Raw genomic sequence first — 10689 nt, 5'->3', positions numbered from 1 at the left:
GGAAAATGAATGCATACTCCTCAGGGTGAACCAGGGATTAAATACCTTTTGCAGGGAGGAATGCCAAGGAAGAGGAGCTTATTGGCTAAACCCTCAGGGCCTCTAGGTAGCTCATGGAGAACTCAGGCGGAAGAGCATCCTGATGAACCCGAGGCCATGAATGAACTCTTAACTCCCAGGATGCCTACCCGGCCGACCAACCTCAGGAGCCTCCCCAGAGGTGAGAAGCCTTTCTCAAGCACAGTAGGTGGGTGCACTTGTAGGGAGCAAGGGACTCTTTTTACTTTTGATTTTGATGCAGGGTCTTTCTAAGTTCCCCATGACCAGCCTCTGGGCAATGTGACCTATAAGGGGAGAGTGGAGAACATGGCATGTGTTCCAGGCCAGGAATCTGACAGGGAGCAGGGAGGCGCCTGCCGTCTCAGGTGTGTGTACCTGAGTTTTCGGGGTCTCAGACTCCCAACATCTTACCAGGTTTCCTGGAATGGTCCATTGTCCCATGAGGACCCGTTCCTGGAAAGGAAAGCCACAGCCCAAGAGGGTCTCTAAGGAGGAAATGCAACTTCTGAGTGAGAGAAGTGCCCCAGTGATGAAAACTGTCACTACCTGGACTGTACAAGAGCAAAACTATCACATTTGGCAGGCGAGTGAATCTCCAAAGTCACAGAGGCAGCACCTATGCAGCCAGGGTCCAAGCTTATGTAAAAGCTTGTGTAAAGGCCACACTCAAGCCCTGGCCCTGAGCTGATGAGAGCTGTAGGTTCTGATATGAAAGTGGCCCTAAAGTTGGGTGTGTTTGTACATGTTCGAGCGTCTGTGTACACATGCCTGTGTGAATGTGTTGAAAACTGAACCCAAGAGGCCTCGTGCTTGTGAGGCAAGCCCTCTACCAATGATCTATTTTGTCATCCCTCTTTTTACTTTTGATTTTAATGCAGGGTCTTTCTAAGTTCCCCATGACCAGCCTTGTGCTTGCCCTGTAACTTAGGCAATCCTTAAATTTTCTGTCTGCTTCCTCAGCCTCCCAAGTAGGTGGGATAACAGGTCATGACCACCAGTGCCCATCAGGATTGACATTTTTCAAGCCATACCTCTATTGAGTAATGTAGAAAATATAGAACAGGAGGAGGAAGAGGGGGAGAAGAGGAGGAAGAAAACTCAAGCTGGGTGAGGCAGGGGACTCAATCTCATAGCTCCTTGAGTCAGACGAACACTCATCTCTTCTCTCTCCCTCTCTTCCCCATCACTTCTCACTGTACTGCTCAAGCCAGAGTTTCCAATTAGCATGAGCAACCTCCTGATGGTTCCCAACTCCCAGGTCACCATGTTAATACCAAATCAGCCAAGCATATTCTAGGCCAGAATCCCTGGGCCTAAATGATCTTCCTGCCTCAAGACTCTAGAGTATCCAGGACCACAGATATGCACACTCACACCCACCTCACTCTTCAGTAAACAGAAAGCAAAAGATCTACAAGAAGCAATGGTGTGGTGACAGAAGGTAGAGGCTGAAAAGAAAATTATACGAATTCTAGGTTTATAAATATAAAAATTAAAAAATAAACCCCAAAAGGCCACAGACCCAGGGCTAAGCCCTGCAGCCAAGACTAGCAGGCCATAAAGATAAAGGAGCACAGGAAACACTGTTCAGGCAGGACTGACAAGCCATAAAAAAAAGGAATGCAGGAACCAGCCTGAGTTAATGGGACTGATTCATGGGACGTCTGGCAGGAAGACATCCCCCCCCAGCTCACTCAGGGCCATCCTCCAGACCCTGATAAGCCCCTACTTGTGCTTTTCAGCCATTGTGTCCTACAGAGAGCATTCCAAGAAACCGGACAGCCCAAGCCTAACCAGAGGTGTTTCAAATACAAATGCTCCATCAGTTTTGACAAACGTTTAAAAATAATGAGGACCTGAAGACCCTACCCTTCTCCTGATTTAGTAGCTCTGTTCCAGGAACCAGGGGGCCATAAAACCTTCTGGCGTCCCCTTATCTCCTGGAGCCATAAAACAATCCTGTAACTTGTGGTGCATTCCCCTTTGACATCCCCCATCCCCTGGTGCTCACAGCCTCTGCCTTTAAATACTCTTTTTCCCAGCCTCTCGGGGTCGACACCTCTGTCTCCTGCGTGGGATATGTGTCGGCCCGGAGATCTCTGTAATAGGTCTCCGTAATAAACCTCGCCTTTGCTTATTACATCCAAAATGGTCTCTCTGTGTCTGGGGTCCGCGATTTCCCAAGATTTGAGTAAGGGTCTCTCTGCGTGGGATCTTTCATATTTATGGGGGCTCGTCCGGGATCTTCGCGACCACCCCAGACTCCGAAGACCCCTTGGAGGTGAGTTGGATGTTTGTCTGAGTGTTTCTGTGTGAGCGGCGCCGCAATTGTCAGTCTGTGTCTGTCTCTGTTTTGGTTCCGCCGTGTGTGTATATATGTGTGTCTTAGTACTGGTCAGTGTTAAGAGGGCAGATGGGTATTCCTGCCCTGTGGTAAGAGGGCAGATGGGTATTCCTGCCCTGTGGTAAGAGGGCAGATGTGTGTTCCTGCCTTGTGCTGAGAGGGTGGATGTGTATTCCTGCCCTGTGCTAGGAGGGTGGATGTGTGTTCCTGCCCTGTTCTAGGAGAGTGGATGTGTATCCCCACTCAGTGCAGCTGCCTTTGTGGTTCGTGAGGACCCTCTGGCTGCGGAAGGGGGGACGCCCCGGGCCCGCAAGGCTGCAGCCCCTGGAAGACGTTCCACGGGCGGAGAACAGTCGGGAGAGCCCGGCTATGGACAGTCAGGAGGACCTGACTCTGGTTTTCTGGAACAAAGGAGATGGAATGCTCCTTTTACCTAGGCGGGAGTGGACGAGGAATCCCACTCCGTCAGAGGTCGAGTTCGGCTGCCTATTTAAATATAGGCACGGACAAGTGTGCTTGGTCGTTAGGACAAGAGGACACTCTGGAATCCTGTTGGGAGGTGGAATCAGATGGTCCATCTCATCCCAAAAGCAGCTAAGGTTAAGCTGCAGTTTGGGCCACGTACTGAAGGTACCAGGCATCTGTGAAAGTTGGTTATAAGATGCTTTGTCTTGGTCTTGTTTGTCTGGCTTGTTTTCTGTGGTATTGTCGAGTGTCTTTTTGGCTTTTGTTTCGTTTTTGAATTTTGGACTGACGACTGTGTTTGAATTTTGGACTGACGACTGTGTTTGAATTTGGACTGACGACTGTGTTTAAAATCTTGGACTGATGACTGTGTTTGAAATCATGAAACTGTTTGCTTTGTTCGTCAAAGAGTTTTGCTTGGTCCTCTTGGTGCTTAAGTTAAAAGTTAAAAATAATTTGCTTGAGAGAAATTGTTTTCTGCCAGGGAGTTTTGTCTTTCTCTCTTGAGCCTCCTCCCCAAGGAGAGAGACCCCTCCCTTTACTCCCCTTGATCAGCCTAGCTGCTGTTAACAGTTGTGTAAACAGACATTAACAAAAACCTTGAGGACAAAACCTCTCGTAAATAAAAAAGTTCCCCAGATTAGGCCTCCGGTATAAAACAAGTATAGTGAGTAAGAAACTTAATTTTATGGACCCCGCTCTAGTGGCGGTGTGTTGGTTGATAGCCAATGTTAAGTTTTTAAAACATAGTGTTTTATCTGTGCTTGTGCTCCCAACACACAGTAGGGGGGAGCGAAACTAGCTGTGGAGCTGCTGCAGCGAGCATGGGGACTTCTCAAGTCTCACCCAATTTTTCTGGCTCTTCAGGAGCTGTTTAAAAGAAAAAGGTTTAGGATAAAAAGAAACACTACAAAAAGATTTCTTAGTGAATTGCTACACCTTGGTTTGCGATCTCTGGGAATCTCACGATGGACAGCTGAGATAAGCTAAAAAAAAAAAAGATTTAAATTTTGCTTGAGAACAAGAAATCTTAAAGGCGGAGTTTCAGCCGGTATGACACTTAGTGCGTAGCTGCCTAAAAGATCAGAAATGCTGTCAACAGGATATAAAAAAGGGACAGGCTGTGTTAGAAATGCTACAGGAAGAATGATCTAAAAAGGCTGAGAGTGAGGTGGGGGAGGACTCTAAAGAAAACAAGAACAAGAAAAGAATTTCTGCTTTTAGTGGCCAGACCTTCAACTCTTGCTCACAGAAAGAGAGTGCTCATTAGAAGTTCTTTAAGGAGCCTGCCTTATCTGCTGGCCCTATTCCAAGAGAGGAGCCAGTCTCCAGCATTAAATTACTTTTCTCACTGGTCATCATTAGCATGGAGAATGCCTTTGATCTTATCCCCACAGCAGCCAGTTCCTGCCCCTATGGTCGAAATGTCCCAGGTTGGGGGGCAGAGAAGCCCCTAAAATAGTTTCAAAGAATCTACAACAAACTGTAAAGAACTTTGTTTTGTTTTGCCAGTCAAGATTTAAAATTCAGGCTTTGGCTGTGGCCAAGGTCAGGATTAATGTTTTCTTTTCCATGGGCCTTTAGCCCACTGAGAAAGTTTGGTAAAGGGCTGCTACTGAGGTCCTGAAAGCCCCAAGTGAACTGGTTACAATTCTTTTGTCAGTGCTTAGAATCTAACACCCAGGTTCTAACGTCTCTCCATCCTTTTGTTATTAGTTGTTACTGGAAGCCCAGTGCCATTTAGAGGATGGGTCTCTTGAGCGATAAAGCCACTGAGCTGACACTAAAGGAAGGTACTCCTTAAGGGAAAATCTAAGTCCAGAGAGACAACCTGTAACAGATAGACTGCCCCTCTGCTCACTTCTCTGTTTCACAGACACAAGGTCTTTTTGTCCAAGAAAGCCTCCTGGCTTAGCTGTGTGACTAAATGCTATTTGCCCTCTTCAGTGGACCTCTATTCTCAAGATTCCCTTGTTTTCTCACCATCCCATTTGAGATGCTTGTTAGTAACTGTTACAGGTCTTCTTTACCACCGAGGAAAGACAGAATCCTACTAGAGGCCAGAAAAAGTGTTCCAGAGATGGATGGAAGGCCCTCACTTCTGCCTGCTCTCTTCAGACGCCTAAAGGTAGGGAGTGCTCCAGGTCTGCTGCCAGGCTCCAAGGGTGGGTCTCTGAGGGGCTAAAAAATGCCCCACCAATCTGGCTAAGATAAAAAAAGGATAAAGAAAATGTTACAGAAATTTAAAGGGTTAAGTTAAGTTGCTGAGAGTTAATATAAGTTACAGAGAAAATAAGGTTAAAAAAGAAAGAGGTAAAAAGAACAGAAAGCTAGAGAAGAAAAGAGACAAAAAGAAGAGGAAGTTAGAGAGCTAAAGAGAGATAAAAGACGAGAGAGGAACATATACTGGCCACAGTAGTTAGGGAACCTAGGAAGATAGTACCTGGCAACAGAAGAGAATTCCTGGCTAAAGATCAGTGTGCCTAATACAAAGAAAAAGGACACTGGGTCAGGGACTGCCCAAGAAAGAACAAGAGGGGCCACTGGAGAGCTTCTTGGTCCTAGAGTGCTGGACAGGGACCCAATGCTCTGTGCTCCTATGCTCCAGTGGGCCAGTATCCAAAGACCTTTGGTACAGGGGCCTACTGACAACAAACAATACTTATGGACTGCCCGAAGAACAGTGGACCTTGGCGTGGGCCGGGTAACCCACCCACTAATTCATGGTCATCCCTGACTGCCCCTATCCCTTGCTCATGAGAAAATTGCTCTCCAAATTGGCTTGCGTGGGCTGAAATGGCTGGATGAGGCCATGTGTATACATATCTATAGACTGTATATGTGGAGCTTAAGACCTGTCTCAGTACACCAGTAACTGATGCTGGGAGATGAATGAGTTAGTGCTTTTCTGCTTGGAACACACCGTTCCTGCCAGCCGGGCACTGACAATTATCACCCAATCCAGGACTTAAACTGTGATAGAGTGGCTGATAGAGTGTCCCAAAAGATGGGACCACTAGTCAGCTGCCATGGACTAGATTCTCCACCAGTTGGGGACAATCTGGTCACCTTGCTGCCCAATCCGGACCTGGAGCCACCACAGCACGAGTGTCAAACACTGACAGAAGCCCATGGGTGGAGGAAAGACCTCTGTGACTGGCTGATTGACCCCTGCTGAAAGCCGAGGAGCTTGTCCACAGACGGGAACAGTTCTCTTCACGAATAAAGGTCAGAGACAAGTGGGTGCTGCCATGGTAGACAACACAATGTCAACTAGAATGGCTGAACCCCAACCCCCCAGCACATCAGCGCCACAGATGCCTTTGCCATCTCTTAGATGCCCTGATGAAGCCAACAACTGTGAGTACTATTCATTGCTCAGGATATCAGGAGGAAAGAGATTCAGTGACATGGGACAGTAACAAAACAGATAAAGTGGCTCGAGAAATGGCTATACAGGAGCCTATCCTGGTTACAGGCCTACAAGAGACAGCCACTGGGAACTGGGATTAGACTAAGGGATGGCCTCACTTAGAATGTACAACAGAAGAAAAGGCCCAAGTTGTTTAAAAGATAAAAAGACAATGACACACTTGGGGAGAAAGCTGTACCCCCCCCCCCAAAGAACAAACAAAAGACTCACTTTGCCAAATTAAGAAATGGACTCATTTAAGAGATAAGAAGTTTGTCCAAATAGTTAAAATATATGTAATAGACTTTAAGATTTTAGCCAAGAGAGACAGTAAAAAGTATAAGATATGTCAGTAAGTGAATGCTTAACAAACAAACAAGACAAAGAGACCTAGAGAGTTTAATAAAAAGTCAAAGTGAACTTCACTGAGATAAAACCAGAAAAATATAATCACAAGTATCTCCTAGTGCTTGTAGATACTTTTTCAGGAATAGATAGAAGCTTTCCTCACCAAACGAGAGACGGCCTCTACAATCATCAAGAAGATACTGAAAGAAATCTTCCCCAGGTCTGGAATGCCCAAGGTAATCTGGTCAGACAACGGTCCTACTTTCGTTGCCAAGGTAAGCCAGGGTGTGGCCAAGTATTTAGAGGTCGATTAGAAATCACATTGTATTTACAGACCTCAAAGCTCAGGACACGTAGAGTAAATAAATAGAACTCTAAAAGAGACCCTGACCAAATTGACCATGGAGACTGGCACAGACTGGGTGACACTCCTTCCCTCTTGCTCTCTTCAGAGCAAGAAATACCCCTTCCAGATTCAGCCTTACCCCCTTTGAGATCTTATATGGGGCCTCAGCTCCCCTGACTGTATTAGATGATGTTACTGAACCAACATGTCATAGTAATAATGATTTGTGTGCCAGGCTAAAAGACCTACAGGTGATACAGAAAGAAATCTGCTCACAGCTGACAGCAGCCTATGCCCCGGAGACCCCTGAGACATCCCATCAGTTCCAGGTCGGAAGCAGCTACACTGAGCCCAGACACTCGATCCTCGCTGGAAAGGACCATACCTGGTGCTGCTGACCACCCTGACAGCCGTCAATTCTCAGCCCTCACCAGCCGTGTACTAGCTGTTAGGGCTGAGAGCGGGGACCTAGAGAGAAATTCAGTCATGTTTGTCCTGGGTTCCATCGAGATAGGTGTGGGGATAGGCTTGATTTCTATTACAAATGATGTAACATTACATATGTTAGTACTCCTAACACTTCTTGGGACTGTGCCTCAGGGATCACAACCTGTATAAGTTTAAAAGTTCTAAAAGACAGTTATGACCTTGGTATATAGGTTCAGATAGTGTCCAGATAGAATCCTGATGCTAAAGACTTTTTAGCTGACCTCCAAGAATACCTAACCTCCCTCTCAGAGGTAGTCCTTCAAAATAAGAAAAGATTAGACCTGATATTCCTTAAAGAAGGAGTCTGTGTGCTACACTGAAAGAATGTTGCTTCTATACAGACCATTCAGGAGTAATTAAAGACTCCATAAATAAACTTAGAGAAAGGTTAGACAAAAGACAGACAGAAAAACACATCAGAGATAGTTTGAGAGCTAGTTTAGTAGATCTCCCTGGATGACTACCCTACTCTCTGCTACAGCTGGGCCATTATTAATAATTTTCTTGGTTTTAGTTTTTGGCTCCTGCGTGACAAACAGGTTAATTGCTTTTGTTAAAAATTGAGTGGGTGCTGTGCGGTTGATGGTTGTGAGACAACAGTACCAGTCAGTTAGGACAACTGGTGAGACCAAATAAGACTTGATATCAAAATTCTAAGATTAGAATTATTTAATAGGAGAAGACGGGAATGAAAAGAAAATTATACGAATTCTAGGTTTATAAATATAAAAATTAAAAAATAAACCCCAAAAGGCCACAGACCCAGGGCTAAGCCCTGCAGCCAAGACTAGCAGGCCATAAAGATAAAGGAGCACAGGAAACACTGTTCAGGCAGGACTGACAAGCCATAAAAAAAAGGAATGCAGGAACCAGCCTGAGTTAATGGGACTGATTCATGGGACGTCTGGCAGGAAGACATCCCCCCCCAGCTCACTCAGGGCCATCCTCCAGACCCTGATAAGCCCCTACTTGTGCTTTTCAGCCATTGTGTCCTACAGAGAGCATTCCAAGAAACCGGACAGCCCAAGCCTAACCAGAGGTGTTTCAAATACAAATGCTCCATCAGTTTTGACAAACGTTTAAAAATAATGAGGACCTGAAGACCCTACCCTTCTCCTGATTTAGTAGCTCTGTTCCAGGAACCAGGGGGCCATAAAACCTTCTGGCGTCCCCTTATCTCCTGGAGCCATAAAACAATCCTGTAACTTGTGGTGCATTCCCCTTTGACATCCCCCATCCCCTGGTGCTCACAGCCTCTGCCTTTAAATACTCTTTTTCCCAGCCTCTCGGGGTCGACACCTCTGTCTCCTGCGTGGGATATGTGTCGGCCCGGAGATCTCTGTAATAGGTCTCCGTAATAAACCTCGCCTTTGCTTATTACATCCAAAATGGTCTCTCTGTGTCTGGGGTCCGCGATTTCCCAAGATTTGAGTAAGGGTCTCTCTGCGTGGGATCTTTCAAGGCCACGTTCAAATCTGAACTCACCTGCTCATTCCTATGTGATGTCAGCTTTAACCGAACGAGTTTCTTGTCTCAGACATGCTGACACAACCAACTAATATCTCCCCTTTCTTTCTCCTATGCTGAACTTACCTGTTAGTTCTGAGGGTTTCTATGATCTACGATTTACTACTCTTATTCCAGTCAACTCATCTTGAGCTCAGTGTTCAATGTGACTTCTTCAGCCCACTTTGCTTTCATTCAACATATTTTTTTAAAAATCAGTAGTTCAATATACGGCATATGGGACTGTGTTACCAGACAGACATAAGAACTAGAACGGTTGAGCTCAGATCCTGGGACTCTCAGAGATCTCAGACTGACAGCAGTGAAGCCACTCCTACCTGCTCTGGAACATGTAACCCTAACACCCCATTGAAGACCGTGGGGACTGAGTCACACAGCACCACACCTGGAGTTCTCCATGCTAATGAGATGTCTAGAGAGCCCTGAGCCAATGAGCAGCCCTTCCTGGGTATTCCTTCCCACAAGAGGTATATAAGCCCTGGTTCACCCCAAATAAAGTATATGCATTCACATCCATCATTAAATAAAGCAATAAAAACAAGCGAGGATTGTCTTGGAGAGTTGCTTAAATCAGAATCGAGGTGGGGAAGGCCTTCGAAAGAGCTGTATCTAGGACTCCTGAGTAAGGTCTTCCCTCCCGCCCTCACTCCCAACCAGGCCAGGTTTCACTTGTCCTGAGTTCTGCCTCGCCCTCTCCTCCTGGCATGCCCAGATGCCAGAGGAGACAGATAAAGCCTCAGAACCCCATTCCTGACTCCCGGCAGTACACCAATGACACGCAGGTACCCAAAGAGGAAACCGAGAACCACAGCGTCTGTCCCAGACTTTCACTGTTTCCCTTTTCAGTCTGGCAAAGGAAGACGCGAGCTGTGGACCCCCATTTCAGATTTTGCCCTGGCTCCTTCCGGCGCCCCTCCCCCACCCCCGCAGAGCTGCAGGTAGCAGTACGACAGTCCAACTGGTTCAAAAACCAAAATATGCCAAAATGTGTACATTAATAAGCATTACTCCCCTTATACCTTAACCCACACACCGTTACGATTTCGTAGGCAGTTAGTTTCACCAGTTTCTTATGAAATTCTAGAGTCTGTCTTCAATCCAGTTTTCTACTTCTAATTTACTAAAGGGCTATGTGTCTAAAGCAGACTTCATGCGTGAAGATTGCCTCTAGTTAGTCTGAAGGTCTGGATCTCTTCAGTGGTGGTATGGTGGGGTCGTCTTTCTGCGATTTGACTATACCCTAAAAGACTTAGTGAGAACCTTCCTTTAGTTCTTCTCTCTATAGTAAGCATAAAATATTGAAGAATTAATATCATACATAGTACACCACCACCATCCGTCTCTAGAACTGCTTTCACTTCCCAATCAGAAACTGTGCCCACTAAACAATAACTCTGTTATCCATCCTCCCAGCGCCTAGCCACCACCATTCTAGTTTCTATCTTAATGAATTTGACCACTCTTGGTATCTGCCCCATCTCATTGGAATCATGGACTGGTGACCTTTTTGTGACTAGCTTATGTCAACTACCATAATGATTCAAGGTTCATCGATGCAGCATATGACAGAAATTCTTCCCCTTTTTAAGGTGAATAATATGTCACCAGCCATTCCCTTTATGCATTTGCTGATGGGCAGTCAGGTACTTTTCACTATTAGTCATTGTTAGTAAAATTGCTGTGAGCACAAGCATGTAT

The 10689-nt window shown here is 46.0% G+C and overlaps 1 long non-coding RNA gene across 1 annotated transcript; it reads left to right on the top strand.

Annotated features, from left to right (window-relative positions):
- Positions 1–308: 308 nt before the first annotated feature.
- Positions 309–8853, top strand: LOC134479331 (uncharacterized). The gene is made up of 2 exons (XR_010052506.1): positions 309–4997; positions 5920–8853. It is a non-coding gene; the product is annotated as an uncharacterized LOC134479331 (long non-coding RNA).
- Positions 8854–10689: the final 1836 nt, after the last annotated feature.

The sequence above is a fragment of the Rattus norvegicus genome, chromosome 6 (genome assembly GCF_036323735.1).
Source record: "Rattus norvegicus strain BN/NHsdMcwi chromosome 6, GRCr8, whole genome shotgun sequence".
In the NCBI taxonomy this organism is placed as follows: Eukaryota; Metazoa; Chordata; class Mammalia; order Rodentia; family Muridae; genus Rattus; species Rattus norvegicus.
The sequence above is the reverse complement of the archived record's forward strand: the minus strand, read 5'-3'. Positions and strand labels throughout refer to the sequence as shown.